Source organism: Achroia grisella, unplaced genomic scaffold (genome assembly GCF_030625045.1).
Source record: "Achroia grisella isolate CSIRO2021 unplaced genomic scaffold, CSIRO_AGI_Agris_v1 utg782, whole genome shotgun sequence".
In the NCBI taxonomy this organism is placed as follows: Eukaryota; Metazoa; Arthropoda; class Insecta; order Lepidoptera; family Pyralidae; genus Achroia; species Achroia grisella.
Window position 1 is genome coordinate 3,626,459 of NW_026713022.1, and position 19,505 is coordinate 3,645,963.

Here is a 19,505-nt window from a genome sequence, read left to right on the forward strand (position 1 = left end):
GACGATATACAACTTTATATCTCGTTAAAGCCAACAAAAATTAGAGAAACATTGAAGGCCCTTAATGAGGATTTGGGTAGAATAGCTGATTGGTCTTCTAATAATTGTCTCAAACTTAATCCGTCCAAGTCTAAATTTATGATTCTTGGTAGTAAAAAACAGATTGAAATGATCAAAAATAGCGATCCCGTTGTAAAAATTTTAAATACTTGTTTACAGGAGGTTAGTGAAGCCAGGAATCTGGGTATTGTTTTTGATTGCCAACTCCGTTTTGAGAGCCATATCCGGAATCTTGTAAAGAACTGTTTTTATAAATTGAAAGTTTTATATAAAATAAGAAATTGTGTAAATGAAAAAACGCGCATCACTCTATGCGAATCATTAATTTTATCTAGGCTAAATTATGGAGATTTGGTGTACGGACCTCGATTACTTTACAAAACTCGTCGAATGATTCAACGTGTACAGAATGCATGCTGTAGATTCTGTTTTGATATTCCTCCGCGTACACATGTATCTCCGTTCATAAATAGGGCTTCAATGCTAAATATGGAATCACGTCGAAAATTACACCTTGCAATGCTTATGTTCAACCTTACAAAGCTGAAAATCCCAGAGTATCTTTACCAAAAGCTAAGGTTTCGCACGTTCCACGACCAATATGGAGATGGTACACCTAGGACTCTGAGGCCACCATTGGCAGCGCACTCACATAAAACAATGGCGTTTAGAGGATGTTTCCGCTATCAAGCGACCAAATGTTGGAATAATATACCCCCTCCAATTAGAAGTATTCCCTCGAAACTTACTTTCAAGCAAAAATTAAAAGATTTGTTGTTGGAGGAACAAAAGTCAAGTTGATTTGTCTTTGTAACCGTTATACATATAATGTACATATATTTCTTCATTTTCCCCAATATTTGATTAGTGGTTTTGGTTGCTTGATAGTGGTAACACTCAACACTCAACACTCAACACTCAACACTCAACACTCCTCTTAAACACTTCACACTCTTATGCAATAATTCTATTTTCTCTTTTGTTTTTCATATTTATTTTATTATATGAATTGATAATAATTTCCTATATATTTTATGCCTATATGTTATACCTATTTCTTGTTTTAATATAGTTTTTTTTTCTTTTTTAATATATTAATATTTATGATAATGTAATAGGGCTGATTACAAGCTGTGGTCTTGTTACATGCGTCCTCGCGTATGTCTCTGGGCAGTGCCTGAATATCAGTGGTTTGCTGCTTGTATGCTGCAAACAATACACTGAGGTGCTGCCTTTTTACGTATGGGCTATGCACACACACTACGTTACTCATACCGTTTTTTGTTATCTGTATTGCATTTTATTTTATCTGTATAATTGTTGTGTATTGTATTTTGTTTGACTTCACTAATGTAATGTGTATATCTGTTTTATTTTTGTTCTTATTATTACAGTGCCTTTTGTGTGTGTGTGTGCCTTTAACGTGAATAAAATTTTTATCTATCTATCTATCTATCTATTAATACAATATATAAAACGAAATCGAGAGCAGGCTGCGCGTACGCAGTTGCGCAACTTCGCGAACAATAGCGATACTTTCTCCTAATTGAGTTCAACGATCGTGACTTTTGATTTTTGACAGCTACTAAACTCAACAACTCAATTCACATCATTGCAGTCATAATGCTGCCATGTAGGTAAGTTGCCGAGGTAGTTTTGACTTATTAAAGAGCAATACGTATGTTTTTGTTCGTTCTTCTTGTGATGAAACAGCTTTCCGAATAAGCGGTAAATTAAAAGAACAGTAACTGTGACTATTTAATAGTGCTTAAATTAAGTTTATAAAAATAAATTTCTATTCTTATTATTTATTCTAATTTTATTTAAAATCTATATTTTTGTAATCACGTTCAAACTCATTTGATAAGTTTCTTGTCTGTTCTTAGCTCGAAAGCACATAGATACTTTGACATGTCATAATCGACCTATGGACAAAGATATTTTAACTTGATGTGATTTAACTGATGCTTGTGATGAGACAGACATGAGCGGTAGTTTAAAAGAAGGATAACTATGACTAATCAAAAGTTCTTATATTAAGTATATTTGAATAAAGGATTTTCTATTCTATTCTATTCGTGTTGAGGTTGACTTTGTGCTATGTCAACTACGTGTACTCTGGGCTGATGTTTATGTCGTTAAGCAGATTGTAGTTACATTGTGCTTCTGTATAGTGGGTGAGATATGTCAATGAAATTACAAGGTACAGACTGTACTATACCTGCCATTTTGTACCCTATAATGCCGCCTACCTCAGGAATAGCAACGCATGAGAGGTATGATTAAATACTTACCTTATATACTTACAATTGGGTCAGATTGTTTGCCATTCCAATTATTATTATAAACTAGACCAGCCCCGACTTTGCACGAGGGTACATGTATTATACATATAAATCTTACTATTGCGGGCGCTTTTGATTTTCCTCTTATAATACGTAACAAGGGGGGGGGGGGGGGCAAGGGGATTGTTAGTAATGTGGACTGATAACCCCATTGCTTTGCTAGCAATGTACCATGTCAGGTCGACCTCCACGCGGTTCCCCCTGGAAACCATCGTGTTAAATTCCTGGTGAATTTGTCACGACGGGCTAATTGACCTGACCTCCTGTTCATCTTATCATCCTCCACTCGTGCCAGCGTAATCCGTTAGCGCAGGCGGGTGCACTATTCCATTATCATCCACAAAAAAATACGTAACAAAGACAGACAGAACAATTGAAGACACGAATACGACAGAGATAAAGATGGACGACTGTATAAAATTAAAAAAACATATATTTTATTATCAAACAAGCTCTCTTCTTTCATTAACGACGACAATCTTCACTCACTCACTCTTGAATCACTCTATCTACTCCTAAAAGTTACATTAAAATCCTTTACGTAGTTCAAAATATCTAAACAGAGTTTTTTTTTTTTAAACTTCACTAATGTTGTTAGCTACAGCTGGCCTTTACAGCTTCACTGTACGATAGGGGACGAGTGCAGATGGCACTCCAAACCCGCGGAAGGTCTTATGGAGCGGCCGAAATCCAACTCCTGCCTAACGATTACGACCTTAGTCTGAGGGCACCGGTGTTCGAACCATGGCTCGAGCCGTCGTAATTTCGGTTCCTGTTTGAATTGGACGGGGGATCCGATACAGCGAAAGCGACTTAATTTTATACTTTGTAACGATAAAGTAAATAATTCATATTTTCATATCCAGTAGGTACGTATAACACTTATTAATTAATTCGTGATTGAATTATTTGTCCAAATGTTTGATTAAATGCGACCATTGCTGTGTGAACTGGGTCATGTTTATTTAATCCTTCCAACTATAGTCCATATTGATTTCTCATATACAGAATATATACCAGATACAAATTACACAGCACTTTGTGTTTGATTGCGAACGATCGACAAACCGCTCTCAAATACCTCTTTGTACGTGACAATGGGACAGAGCGATATATTATATAGAGTCGAGTAGTAGACTCAACTTAAGTATAAAAGATCGTAGGTTCGATTCTGGTTATATACGAAGAGTAACTTAATTTAACTATATAATAATCTTGAATATCTTGAATAATATTAACCATTAACGATTAACCGACACTTCTTTTTGGTTTTTTTATATAAAAGTTAACGAAGGTCCTTCCAAGTGATAATATATCTTGACATCTATCTACATTGAGATAAGATTCGTTAAACTATTTAATCGTGAAAAGGTAACAAAGACACTTCCGCTATTTTAATATAACACCGGTCGCAAACCAGCATTCCTCTTACCAGCGATAGGTTTCATTTTTTTACTTAAAAGATAGCCAAAGTATCACCTATGTCCAGACTATACATCTACTTCACGTCTTTTGATGATTCCCGCTCACCAAGATATAATAAAAAAAAAAAATTAGCAATTATTGAAAAATCATGACAAAGAACAAACTAATTGTACAAGTAACAAAAATAGTCTGGCAAATTATTTTGCTGAAATTAATGAATATAACGTTTTTTTAAATAAAATTCAAAATGTCTTTATTCATGTTAGTCTATCACAGACTCTTATGATATATCAAATCTACCGTTTGTTCGGAATGATTTACTTCTAGAACAACTCAAGCAATTATGTATAGAAATCAGGATGATATACATAGCAACTTTATTGTTTGCATTTAATAACTCTAAAAATTCATACAGCCAAAGTCATAAGCATTAGCTAGTTGATTATCATTAAAATTATTATTAAAATTATCAGCATGGCTGACATTGTTCGTTGTGTATGAAAAAATCCGGAAAATGCTTATCAAATTCACGTAAATACTGAATAAATGCTTAAAAATGTTTAACAAGGAAATTTCAGACATTCCATTGCAATACTAAAGAAATATATGTTGACGCTTCTTTTTTAAGAAACTCTAATATTATAAAAAACAAAGACAGTTTGAGTGTTTGATATATTAATACTTAACACTGACGATTTAATTAAACTAGTCATCTCCTAATGCTCTAAATTTAACCATTATTAATTTAAATCAGAGGTTACCAAACATTTTTCTGTCGTAGACGTTGCCATAGTTTTCGGTTTTGGGTAAACCCCAATCTTCCTAGTATCGACTTTTTGTAAATGTATTAAAGCTTAGTGTCAATAACATAAAGTAACAATAACAAGATGACCGCTGTCGTAGATCCCTTGCAGTTTGTCGTGGATCCCTGGGGGTATAGACCACTTTAGGAATCACTGATTTAAATTATATGTTTGAACATTTTTAGGGTTGTATACTGGCAAGCTATAAATAGAAGAGTTTAAATGTGTTGTGTCTGACATATAGTACTGTGTTTAATCATATTTACTGAATAAATATATATTTTTTGTATTACTTTTTAAAAATGTTACTCTTCTGCTCTCCTTCTCTATATAAACTAATGGTGTGCGAAATTTTATACATTTTAAATTCAATGTTCATAAAAGATGTACAAAGTTTTTGCTTCACGTAATAATATATAGATTATTCATTATAAGAAGCGAAGAAACTCATATTCTTCTTCATCTGAAGAATCATTATCATGAAGAAAATATAAGTTTCTTATTTCGGTCATGAAAAAGCACGGCAACGATATATTTATAGTACTGATTCAGGTCTAAAGAATAATAAATAAATAACCACTGGACAATTAACACAGCGCCATCTAGTCCCACAGCGCTTGTGTTATGGGTACAGGTACTGGATAACTGTTATAAATACGTACATAATATATATAGAAAACAACCAGACCGATACAAACAATCATACTCAATACAAATCTTTGCACCGTCCGAGGAATCAAAATTGTGAACATCGGAAGTAAAGCGGTGTGTGTAAACTGCTACACCAACGAGGCCATCAAAGAATGGACTATTTACATAACAATTGAGTATTCCGCCGCATGACAGCCCTTCCTTATCTATGGTCTACAGACGCTTAATCGCGGATATTCAGTTTATCAGCGACTAACTAAACTCTAAGATTTGTTCATGTTGTTATATTGAGTATTAAATATGCTCTAGTACTACATATATATAGAGCAGATTTGATAATAAATAGAATAACAAGGACAAATATCATAAGCAATGCATTGCATCTTGTCGCATAAAAAAGCACTGTTTATTTTAATATGTGGAAACGTTGTTTTTAGTTTTGTAAATTACTATCACTTGCTCGCCTGAATGTACATGTATTATACATGTAAACCTTCCTCTTGAATCACTCTATCGATTGCTAAGAATTGCATTAAAATCCGATGCGTAGTTTAAAATATCTAAGCGAATAGACAGCGGCAGCGTCTTCTTTTTATTATATAAAAACTCAATAAATTTCACTCTAACACAAAATATTATGGACCTCTATTTATTATTGTATGGGAAAATAAAATATCTTAAACCGTCAAACTATTATATAGAGTACCCACACTTTTATTATAAATGGGATAGTGTCTATCTGTTTGTATGTCACATTTTTATTACTAAACGGCTAAGCGGAGCTAATAAGGTGGAAAGGTAGACTGTATCACGAAACCGGACATCACTTATTTTTTATCTAAAGAAAGTAAACAGCTAGTACCTGTCTTATCTGTTATTTAAGTCTAAAATATTCGACTTGTACAGACTTGCAGGTTATTTACAATAAGGTCGGCTGTCAGCTTGCTTGCATACGTATATAGAATAGAATAGAAAATTATTTATTCAAATAAACTTACATTGAAGCACTTTTGAATAGTCATTACATTTTTTTAATCTACCGCTCATTCGGAAACCTGTCTCATCACAAGAAGAACGAGCAAGAGACTTGCGTGTTGCTCTTTTAAATAATTTTATTATTACTTTACATTTATAAGTTTAAGTGTGTGAATACAAATATATATATATAAAATATAAAATATATATAAAAATAAATATCTTCAAGAATTATTAATGTTTAATAGGAATTAAATGTTTGTCTACAGGGAAAACTACTACATATATATACAAACATAAACCCTCAAAGCTACCTATTAAATTAGGATTATAACATTTATAACAGACGATATCATCCGTGAAATGGTATTGAATTGCACTTTCAAGATGATTTCAAACTATAAACTTGATAGAATCGATTACGTATAACATTAAGTACGAGATATTAATTGGATACTATAAGAGGCAATGAGGCTTGGTGAAACGCCACCCGATTCCCGCCATTTTGGGATGTCTGAACGCCATTTTGTTTTGTTTTTTTTGCGAATAATATGATATTAGTATCATCAACAGTTATTCATGATAACTATATTTGTTCTATTTTAATTGCCTAAGGGTAGTAAGCTTCTTTATCATATTTAATAACCATTTTATCTAATTGCATTGTTAAAGTAAAAGTAAGTGTATTGACTATTTAAAAACTGGGACCTACCTCCCAGTTTTCTATTCTATAATGGCGATGAGATGATTAAGATTGCAGCAAGCGTTACGAACAGACGTGTGGAAAAGATTTTGTAAAATACTGTTGAAAATATAAGAAAGGTGATCATCGTAAGTATTATTTTATTTATAAAGTTATTTTGTTAATATCATGTAAATCCAATAGAATACCATCATCCATACCTATTAAGCTGACATTAGAGTCAAGGGTAACACTGTACATACTTGAAAGATTATATAAAATGAGAATATGGTTCTGTTCTATTTATGAAAATATTTAAAATGTATTTGTAATGTTTTCTCAACAATATAAAGTTGCAATCTAAATATATATATATAACTCAAAGGTGACTGACTGACATAGTGATCTATCAACGCACAACACAAACTACTGGACGCTTTTGGCATGCAGGTAGATGTTATAACGTAGGCATCCTAAGAAAGGATTTTGATTAATTTTACTCCAATGGGATAAAACAGGGGATGAAAGTTTGTATAAATCTTCTTAGATTTTCGACTGATTGAACTGAAATTAAAGATTGAGCTACTATGATGAAGAGATTCACTTAAATAGGATTTTGATAAATTCAACCCTATGGGGATAAAATAAGGGATGATGCAGGATGTAAATGTATTAGTTTGAACCTGTCAGTACCTAATGGAATGAATAAATTAAAACGAACAAAGTACTTTTTAGTTCTTTAGGTTACTTTTATTTTAGAAAAATAAATTTAAATTCTACGCGGACGAAGCCACAGGAACAGCTAGTATTCATATATAAATAGTACTTACAAGGTATTCTGAGAAAAAATAACAAAAAAAAGTATTTTATAGGTTAACTACTGCCTGCGTCTTAGAATGCGTATAATTAGATAAATTTTATGTGCTGCCGAAACCAATTTATCTCTATACCGATATGTGGCTAAACGTATGTTAACGAAGTTTAATGTAAAGATAGATTGTATCAATAGGACGGATATATCTCAAAATGAAGCAGACGGAGTCGCGGGTATTAACACGTTAATTATAAGCTTACAAGCCAATTACGAGAAATCATTAAGTACAAAATAAACTGAACCTTACAACCATCACAATTATTTACAAATTCACTATTGTGTTACGCAAATAAAAAGCCAGCTTGTCTCTGATTCGGGCGTGAAAATTCGTAGGCAATAAATTTAAAAGGAGAATGCGAAACATTCTCAAACAAAATAACAACAGTGCAGACAAAGGCCTGTAATGATGAGTTCGAAATTGAGTCGAGTTATAAACGAGCCAGATTATTCAAAGGGGTGGCATAAATAAAAGAAATTCCTTCCAAAAGTTAACTTGTTCTCATAATTATATGAACAACTAGCTGTTACCCTTCTGACTTTGTTTGCACTAACTTTCATCCCTTTTTTTACTTGGAGAAAATCTGTCATGGAGACCCGCCCGTACCGGGGTAGGCAAGCAGGTATTTGGAACTCCTATGATGAAGCGACTATTGTCGAAGTCACGGAATTACAATGTCCGCGAAACTTTCATCCCCTATTTCAACCCCTGCCAAAGAATATTTGATATAAAAATATAGCCGATATGCGTCCTTCTGGTACAATATATGTGTATGCTGTGGCAGTATACTAAGAGAAGGATGATAGGATGACGATGAAGTAAGTTCCTTATGATGAGAAGAAAATCACAAAGGTTTCCAGAGGGAACCGAACTGCATGGAGATCAACCGATGATCCCATGATGATCATCGGTTAACTTTGCTTGGGTATCGCTTGTCGGTTTATCGGTTGACTTGATATTGCATTCACCATTACGTTGATAATTGACAATACTGATACAACCCCATCTCTTCTCTCTTTTATCATTCCTCTACATCGATAAATCAACATAATACTTATAATAAACATTTATTTGTTACAGGTACTTGTACAGATAATTCAGCAATGGAAAATATGTTTCGGTTTGTATCAGCTCCGAGATAATTGAATATTTCTTGTATTTCACAACGGATCCGGGGAAAATTTTATACAATGTCGTAACATGAAGCATTTTATTAGGTTCCTCTTTATTGAAGTATAGAGAAAACGAAAATGTGACTGATTCGTCATATTTTTTATCGATGTTCTTATTTTTCCACAAAAAAAGAAACAAACAGTATTTACATATATTACAATTATAGACACGAGAGTGTTCGTACCGTTTCACGGTAAACGGTAGAACGAATCTAGTTGAAATTTGACGTGAAGTTATTTTATTTATTTATTATTGCTCTTTATTATATTCTTTATCGAATTAGGTGTTATTGTGCGGAAGTCCATTTTATTACTTAATGAATTTATATTTATTTTTTCGAGAGAGTCGCAGATTCTTCACTGAACAGTCAACAATAGGCTTCCAAGCTATATTCGAACTGTATTCAATGCCCGATGATGCCTCGTTCAGATGCGAAACACGTATCGCAATATGAGTGTAGACTCAATAACGGTCGGAATTTAATCACCAATGCAGAAGGTCGTAACGGTGATCAGGTTTCCGCATTGAATATTTGTGGTCCCACACATGCTAATGGTAACAGAATTAGAAAAATAATATAAGTAATACTCTATATTGCACTTGAAAAAAATATAAAAACAAACATGATGTATGTCTGTAGAGCTGTACGTGTACATAGGTTTTCTTATACTAAGATGTTAGCGAACATACATACGAGTACGTCCCATCTGATAGAGATACATATAGACTGGAGCATCACGAACACGTTGCCGAACCTTAAGAAATTGTAATATCGTGAAAAACCCCACGCTGTAGTCTCGAGAAAACCTCGGAAAATAGTTCATACCACAATCTAAGTGGAGGAACCGCCATTGAAACCGCACTGTGAAGTGGTGGTTACTGTTTACCAGGTAAACAAGCTATTCACCATTACAATTTAATAAAAAAATGTCTCTTAACATCACCCGGTGTGTGTTATTTGTTCGGAAATATTTCCAAATAAATGTTCCCTTAGAGAGTAATACGCATACTTGTATGTTTGATATGATATATATTTTTTTCTCCCTTGATCGCAACTTGGCAGTTGGTTTATATATTCTGCTTCGTTCCCGTAGTCATATAATTACATTATGACATCCTGGGGAATGAAAAGAAGTGCTATCGTAACCATGCTAAGAAATTACATTACTTTTAAAAAAATATATGGAAAAACAATTTTAGTATATTATGATTCATACGAGTTTCTTTTTTGTTAAAGTAGTTTATATGAAAAACTTTAATGTATTGATTTTTAGAAGTTTGTTTTTTAACAAAAACTTTATTATTTTGCGTGCGAAAAATTCTTGCCCCATTACCATACCAAACGTTAGTACTACTATGTAATATTATGTTATCTGTGGTACTACCTAATTATGGCAAAAGTAGAATCATGAAATATAAAATTTTTATCTTAGACTATAAATTTTCTATGAAATGAAACATTTTCGCTTTTTTTTGTTACAAATCTAATTTAATTATTATTTAATACATATATTACATTTTCACAAAGGCAGTAGTAATAATTGGAGGGAAGGGGAATATTTTAAGTCAGGTTGATTTCCACGCGGTTCCACCTAGAAACCTTTGTGATAAATTCCTGGTGAATTTGCCACGAAAGATCAACTGACCTGATCTCATATCATCTTCATCTTATCATCCCCCACTAATGCCCCACCAGCATAAACCGTTGGTAATACTAGTTGGAGGTTAGAGTAAACAAGAAGATAGTTGGCATGACAAGATCGTAATAGAACATTTTACCCTTTTCGATTATATTTAAACAATTTTTCTTCAATATATACCTTGTTCCTTTGAGACATGTATAAATTACTACAAGACTTGTTGACAAGGGACAGGTTAAGCTATAAACTACTGCAGTTAATGTTAGGTAACTACATTATAACTTGAAGTGGTCGAGACTGTTCAATTATTAAATGTAAAGTCATATTAGTTGGTCGCTCAGCCACTCTCGTGTGTGTGTTATAGCGCTTCACATCTAAAATAATAAGCTTCTGTGTAAATTCAACAAGATCTGTGAATTTAATCTATATAGAGCCATAATCGGCTCTGGCCTCGGTGCTTTTGCGGTTTAGCATACCGCTTTATTTCCGATGGCCGCGGGTTCCATTCCTGGTATGATGCAAATATTGTATTCATGAGCATTATTGTTTATCTGTGTGTTTTCTATGTAAATTATGTACGCATTTATAATAAAAAAAAGTATCTAAGGATTAAATATCAGTTGTTTTGTACTCATAACACAAGCTCGGATAGTTTGGTAATAGATGGCGTTGTGTAAATTGTTCTGGGTTAATACTATTAATTATATAGTAATTAAAATAACAAGTTATTGAAATTAACTCGTAGTATTTTATAATTGAATCTTTTTAAGAAGCAAATCGTTTATTTATTTCATTGGTCAAGCGATACCTTGAGAACGGCTTATCCGATTTGATTCATCGTTTTTTTTATTGATTTCTAATACTGTGTAGAGGGTTCTTAACGAAAGAAAGTTATAAAAAGGCTTAGATTGTATATAAAATTTCTGAAAACTTAAACACCATTTTCTTCTATCTTCGTGCGATCGGGACAGTGGATTTAATCCACAGAGCGAATAATCACTATTTATAAGAGTAATCTCTCTCCTACAGATCCCAAACAAAATTTTGTGAGAACTCTAAAATTAATTAGGAAATCCGTCTTTAAAGATATAACATTAAAGTTGAATTTAAAAATTTAAAGCAAAATCGCAAAAACAAAGTCTTTAGGATGTAGCCACAAAATCCCTACATATGTTTTTACATACTGACTGTCGACGGGTTGAATCGATGATATAATCATTAAAAAAACAATCCGTTGGAATTAAATCGTTGTTTTTTATTTCAATAACAAGTAAAACATTTGTGATGCAAAATATACGTAAATAATAAAATATTAAAAACTAAAAGTCAATCATTCGAGCACGCACAGAATACTTTATTTAAAATTTATGAATTGTAAAAAGATTTTATATTTGTAATTTTGTTGAAGTTGAACAACCAATGTGGTAATAAAGTATTTATGTGATTGAAATAATAAATAATATTTTTAAGGAAGTAAACATATTTTTTCAGGCAACGAATTTTGTTATACCGAATATGTTATACATTTGTGTATGTATATAACTTCAAGTATATTAATACGAGAATAACTCCATATATGTCTTATGGGCAGGTGATAGACTATATAACTTCACGCTACACCCAATAGGAGCGGAGCAGCAATGAAATTTTGCAGACGAAGTTGCGCGGATCAGCTAGTAACATATTAGTATCTAAACATATATATATAACTCAAAGGTGACTGACTGACATAGTAATGTATCAACACACAGCCCAAACCAGTGGATGAATTGGGTTGAAATTTGGCATGCAGGTAGATGTTATGACTTAGGCATCCGCTAAGAAAGGATGTTGATTAATTCTACCCCCAAGGGAATAAAATAGGGGATGAAACTTTGTCATTTTTAAACCGATCGGGCTTAGACTTTGCATGCATAAAGCTAGTATGACGTAGACCTAAGAAAGTATTATGATAAATTCCACCCCTAAGGGGATAAATTGACGCGAGCGTAGCCGCGGGCAAAAGCTAGTTAAGTAATAAAGAACTAACCACTTCTGATAAATTATAAAAATGGACAATTTAGAACGCACTTAAGGGTTTTATTTCATAAATTAATGATTTTCCCAACAGTATAATGGAGAAAATACCTGAGGCCTGACCTTAAAATGGAGTCATAAAATGGAGCAGGTACTATGAAACTGTAGGGCGGAACTATAAATCTAGTTATATAATACACCGCCAATAAATAGTACGTATTCTGTTACATAAAACAGAAGGATTATGTACCATCTGGTGAGCTTAAGGGATTTCAGGTTCGTGGATACGAGAAATTCTGAAGGGTTTCTACTGAACAAATAATTATTATACCCTTCGTATACTGCTTCTGTGATGTTAATGATAACTGACGGGCTCGGTGGTCTAGCGGTTTGGCATACCGCCTTACTTCAGATGGTCTCAGGTTCGATTCTTTCCACGATGCAAACATTAATAACTATATTGTTTGTATATGAATTTCCAAAAAAAATAGGTGTTTCTATCAGTCATCTACTAAATCTAATACCCACAATATAAGCTTTGCTTGGCTTAGAACCAGATGATCCTGTGTGGATTGTCCAGGATTATTATTATTATTATTATTACTATTTTATCCATTTCTTGCCTACGAATTCGTCGAAATTACTTCGCTGTATTTAAAACTGTTTAAAAAATAAAACCTATTTCCTTACATGAATGCAGACATTTTTTAGTATATTTAATTATTAACTAACTGTGTGTAAACAAAAATTAATAATTAATAACTTTATTTCGAACGCTAAAAATGAACAGTATCTAGTGACAAAATCTATTTGTATATTTGTTATATATACATAGTAAAATAGCAAAAAAAAAACAAATTTATTTTGTAAACAATTAAAAATTGTAGTTGACAATTATTGAATAACTATCGAAACTGTACTGTGTGTGAAATAATTACAAATCAAGATGTAAGTCTACATAATCCTTTCTGTGTTTGTCCAATGACGAATGGCCGGGCTGAATCTCTGAATTTGACGTTTATCTATTTGTGAAAAGGAAAAGTTGGTACGAAGGTACGAGAAATTATTTCCTCGTCGAGCCATGAAAGCGATGGTTACCGGAAATCGGTAAAATGGGATTAATTAGTTGAACGCTCAGTCGTTGTACTAATTGATCCTATTTACTATTTAATTAATTAATGTAATACATAGGAGAACGATTGAATTCCATTACGTGGTAAAATAACGGGTAATCTTTTAATAAGTTAATCAAAATCTTGGCTTCTTTAGACCAGACGCAGTAAATCCTATATTAGAACGTATATCTAAAGCTACACTAGCTAGCTCCTACCATATTTGGCTGGGCAGGGAGAGAAACACGAGCGGTAAAGACGAGTGTACATGTATGTCGGCAAGAGGCACCTTACAGCAATAAGGATACTCGGGGAACAAGTCGCGTGAACTGCTCGGAATTTCCCTCTCTGCCTCGGTGAATCCGTGGGATGCTAAGAAGTTCTTCACCGTTCTTCTCTAGTATTGTATCTGTTAGAATATATTAATCTCTATATTTATATACTTTGTATTGTATATTAATTATAGCACCGTCGTAGGAAAGATCTGGAAGTGTTAGATCTCTATATTTAAAGTAACTTACTCTGTACAACTTTTGTGTTCTCTGTTATTTTTTATTATCTATGATTCTTTCACCTTGACCCACTTCCGGTTTTTTGTTAAGACAATAAAAGATGTCGTCTTTTTGTTAAAATAAATTATTAAACAAGTACATAAGCATCTAATCATTTCATAATTATCAACAGTATCTTTGTATTGTATTTAATTGTACTAGATTTATTTTTTCAGCAAGGATGAATGTGTCTAGTTATTTTTTTGCATTTTTTCGGCAATGTCTAGAACAGCTAGAATTCCTCTTAAGTGCGTCTTACGGATTTTGCGAGCCTGATAATAATGGAGATATTTAGTGGATATACAGCTGTAAATATAATGTATTCTTCATGTCATCACAGCTGCACGTAAGACATGCACTGTTAGTATCAAGAACACTAATTTTAAATGTGATGGATTGGACTTTTTATTCCACAATCAATGCGCCTAATAGAGCGCTCATATCTACCTCAACATCTTCATTATATTTTCCCTATAATATACATACTTCTTATATATGTAGCTGTTTTTGTCTCATTCTTACTGTTCTTATGAATGTTACGTAGAAATACAAAAGTTGGTAAAGCCCGCGTTCGCCGTAATCAGAGCTTTTACTGGGATACGCTATGTTTCGTGATTAACAGATGCATGATAGGTTGAAATATACACAGCACTAGCCTAAATATATATATATATATATATATTACAAGCCGTTTGGGAGGAGTATGGTAACTAACATTGTGACACGAGAATTTTATATATAAGATAATCTACTAGTATAATTAGACACTGCTCACTATGAGTGAGTTATTCTAATTGTGTATTTAATATTTTAACTCTAATAAAGTGTTCTTTATATTAACACATTTCAACTTAACTACTACTTAAATGTAAAGTTACAATGATTATTTAAAAGAGCAACACGCAGGTTTCTTGTTCATTTTTCTTGTGATGAGAAAGCTTTCCGAAGGAGTGGTAGAATAAAAAAAAATGTGTTTATTCAAGTGTTTATATTAAGTTTATTCGAATAAATATTATTTCTATTTGTATTTAATTACTTAGGGTCGAATTTTGACTACTGGTCCAAGCACATACTAATAAATACACATTATACATATAGCAAAATATAAATAAATAAATAACCTTGAACAATTAATACAGCGCCATCTAGTCCCACGGTTAGCAAAACTTGTGTTAGACAGCTGATATAAATGCTTAGATTTTTTTTGTTAATACATACATAATATACAAAGAAAATACCCAGACCGATACAAACAATCATACTCATGAATGCAAATGTTTGTGCCTTCCGAGGAATCGAACCCGCGAGTAAAGCGGTGTGTTAAACCGCTAAACCACCGAGGCCATCACATATATTCAATTTTTTTTAAATATCTTTTGCTCTCGGTGTGTCTAAACAAAGTACCATGAGAAGGGCCATGAAGGTGTGTAATAAGTTTCACTGTATCCCATAACAGTCGTTCTGGTTTCACCCCTTTGCCCCCCCTTTTCCTTATCGACCACTTAATGGGGTGTCAGGGTAATTACATGCTGCGAGCAAGGTTTATTAATAAAAATATCTTTTCCCTTCCGTGTAATGATAATAAATAGGTAGCTTAGTCAACCTTATATACATAATCACCGCTTTACTTCCGATGGTCGCGGGTTCGATTCCTCGCATGGTGCAAACATTTGTATTCACGAGTATGATTGTTAGTATCGTTCTGGGTGTTTTCTATGTGTATTACATATGTATTTAAAAAAAAGGATTTATATTAGTTGTTGGGTACTAGACAACTGATATAAATACTTTTTTTTTTAAATACATACAACACAATCTCTGCTTACCATGGGTTTAGATGGCGCTATGTTGATTGTCCAGGGTTATTATTATTTTAATATGATAATAACTAAGTATAAAATGATTGTTACATCTGTCTGTCTGTCTGTCTACTGCTAAGTCACACAGTTATACCTAATAATATAACAGTTAGATGTGTAAATACGAGATGATATAATACATATCAACATTAAAATTAGTATATTCACTGCTACCTTTGTCGTTTGTAAATAGTCTTCTACCTGAGCTATTTCTTTTCGCCATAGGCTTGCTTTGTAATCTGTTACGGTAGAAGGTGAAATAACGCTGCTAAAATATAGGGTCACAGCCGAAATTAAATTATATTCTTATTAATTAATATATTCGCCTAAATATTAATTAAGACTTTGTAAAAAGTCATTTGCGTGTGTACTTTAATCTCTTCAAATATCAGCGGACAAGTAGCTTGCTTTGTGAACTGTGTATTCGGTACAAAGGAGAAATAAGATAGGGAAATTACAGGATAAGTGGCTTGACATCTTAGTCCTTAGGAGTGACAACGAATGAGTTATCACGGGTGTCACATGATAACGTGATATCCGTAATCCGTGATTATGCATTACGGCGGCGCTTACAACTTTTAATTATTTGGATCGTGTTTGACGTTACATGAAAGAAAAATTCAAAGTGAAGCACGTTTTCAGTTTTATGTAAAAAGACATTTACATGAACTGGGTTGTTAAAATGACAATTTCCCGATATTGACGACTGTGAGACGTTAGTGGCCGGAAATAAAACGTATTCCGGAGATTATATGTCAGACGGAATATAATTTTAACTATAGTTAAACTAAGTATATAATAAAATATACAACTGACTATCGGAACCCGTGAATTCATTTCCATATGTTCTTTCATTGTAGACCGATTGGAAAAAATGATAGTAAATTAGTTTTGGTTTTATATAATTTAAGTGAATCTTACTAAAACACATTGGTGAAAACCGCACACGAATCGGTTTAGTCGTTTCTGAGATTAGCTCGCACAAACTTACAGAGGAATAGATGTAACTTTTATTAACTATTATTTTAGTTACTGTTACTTTGATAGTAACCTCGGTAAAAGTATCTTATGTATGAGTATATCTTATCGTAACAGAATAATAATGTCCTTGAACAATCCACACAACGCTGCAGACTAAACAGAGCTTGTGTTATGAGTAGACTATGAGCACTAGACCCCGTGTCTCAACAGACCCCGCTCGCCCTACTAGACAACTGATATGAATACCTAGGTACATATTTTTGTAAATAGATACATAATGTACATAGAAAACACCCACACTGATCAAACTGACAAAGAATTATACGGACGATTACAAATGTTTGTACCGCGCGCGGGATCGAACCCGCAACCATCTGAAGTAAACGGCTGTCCATATACACACCACCGAGTACCTAATATGTAGTACTGGAATTGAAACAATAGTGCAAATTGTTTAAAACATAAATAAAGTTGCAATATTGATCGTGTAAGGTAGTACGATATAAGGCTAAGTGCATAATAGTTTCATTTGTATTCCTCATGCTCGCCCGGGATACCGGTTAGTGATCCCGGGAAATGACCGATGCCCGGTCACGTTTTTTATCTAACTCAGCGTCGGGAGCTGATTACAGTATAACAGATGGCCATACTGAAAAAAAGGCCTTTATTTTACTCGATTTGCATTGGGAGGCTTAATTCCGGATCGCTCTAATTTACTGTCGAGTAATTTACGACCGTTTTTTTGCTATATAACCTTTTGCGAACTCGTTACTTGTGACACTTAATTTGGTTTTTAATGCAACGAATTTGTTAAAGCCGAATACTGTTGACGCGTTCGTAAATAGTAGAGATGTTACATCTCAGTAATCCTTTAATCCATTGGATATGACTCTAATGGTTGACTTTAATGGTTGATTGGTATAATATAACCACGTCGATTAATCGGCCTGGTATATTTAATACTCGTATATAAAATGCTCGTCGCACAGTATTTCTAACAAAACTACTCCGAAACGGCTCAAGCCGTTTAGTTATGATTTTTTCTGTGTATATTCAGTAGGTCTGAGAATAGGACGTAAAATGTTTTTCATACGCTAATTGATCTGCCACAACACTTGATTATTTTTAATGATTCGATTAAAAATACGTACAACTTTAAATTTTCACCCTTCAACTATAAGGCTATATTTTTAATAGCGATATTAGTATTTTAATAATTTTCTGATCTCGGCGGTCGAGAAGTAAAAATATTTACCGTTGTAACTTTGGATTTTTTCATATTCCTAAAAAAGAAAGGAAACCATCGTAGTTAATTCACGGTTCCACTCCCCACATAGTGCTATCTGACTTGACTTCATGCTCCTTCTGTTATCCTCCACTGATATAATTTAATAAACCTATAATAACCTTCTTCGTCACTGTTCATAGTCCACCATCTTGTGCCCCACTACTCCCGAAAAACCGGAATTGAAAATTACCGGACAAAACTTTGGTGTGAATAAAGTGGATATTTATTAGCAAGCTTAACCGCAGTAAAAAGCTTTTCACGTATAAAACTGTGTTTACCCATTTTATTGCAGGTGACTTGAAAACCAATAATACTAAACGACTTTTTTGTTCGCAAAACGTTGTGTCGCTTTAATGTTACGTGAGCTGTGGTTTTTAATCGATAATAAAAACAATTCCATTAGTTTGTATGAAATTCCAATTGTTCTAGTCTTTCACAATCAGTTACAATCATTTGTATAGTACCCATAACCAAGCTCTGCTTGCTTGGGACTAGATGGCGCTGTCTAATGCCGAATTGCCCCGGGATATTATTACCCCAGAGTTCGATTCCTCGCACGATGCAAACATTTGACTGTTTGTATCGGTCTGGGTGTTTTCTATGTATATTATGTGTGTATTTACTAAAACAATGTCTAAGTATTATATCACTTGTCTAGTACACATAATACAAGCTCGGCTTACCGTGGGACTAGATGGCGCTGTGTTAATTGTCCAGGGTTATTTATTTATTATATAAAAGATAAACTACTGTAGAAAACACTACACTTTGCTCATAAAATAATTATTTTTATCCATTTTGAATAGGTGTTAAGACTGTAAAACATCTCATGAATGTTTATGACGCAACTAACACTGCCATTAAAATGATTTTAAAATAACAATTTAATTACAAAGAAGCTAGACAGCGATGCACTTAAAAGGAGACCAATGTTCCCGGGGCAAAGCTCTTCGTCCTAGAACACGTAAACGATTACATTGTCCGACGTTGTGCACTGAGCTTAACTTTCATATTTCATTGCTCAGGTTAGGGTTGTCACCTGAAATGAAACTATGTTTGAAATCAATTTAAA

At 33.2% G+C, this 19,505-nt stretch overlaps 1 protein-coding gene across 2 annotated transcripts in view; it reads left to right on the forward strand.

Moving 5' to 3' along the window:
- Positions 1–19,505, forward strand: part of LOC131851412 (uncharacterized) — a 169,057-nt gene that overhangs the window by 33,464 nt on the left and 116,088 nt on the right. The window lies entirely within an intron of this gene.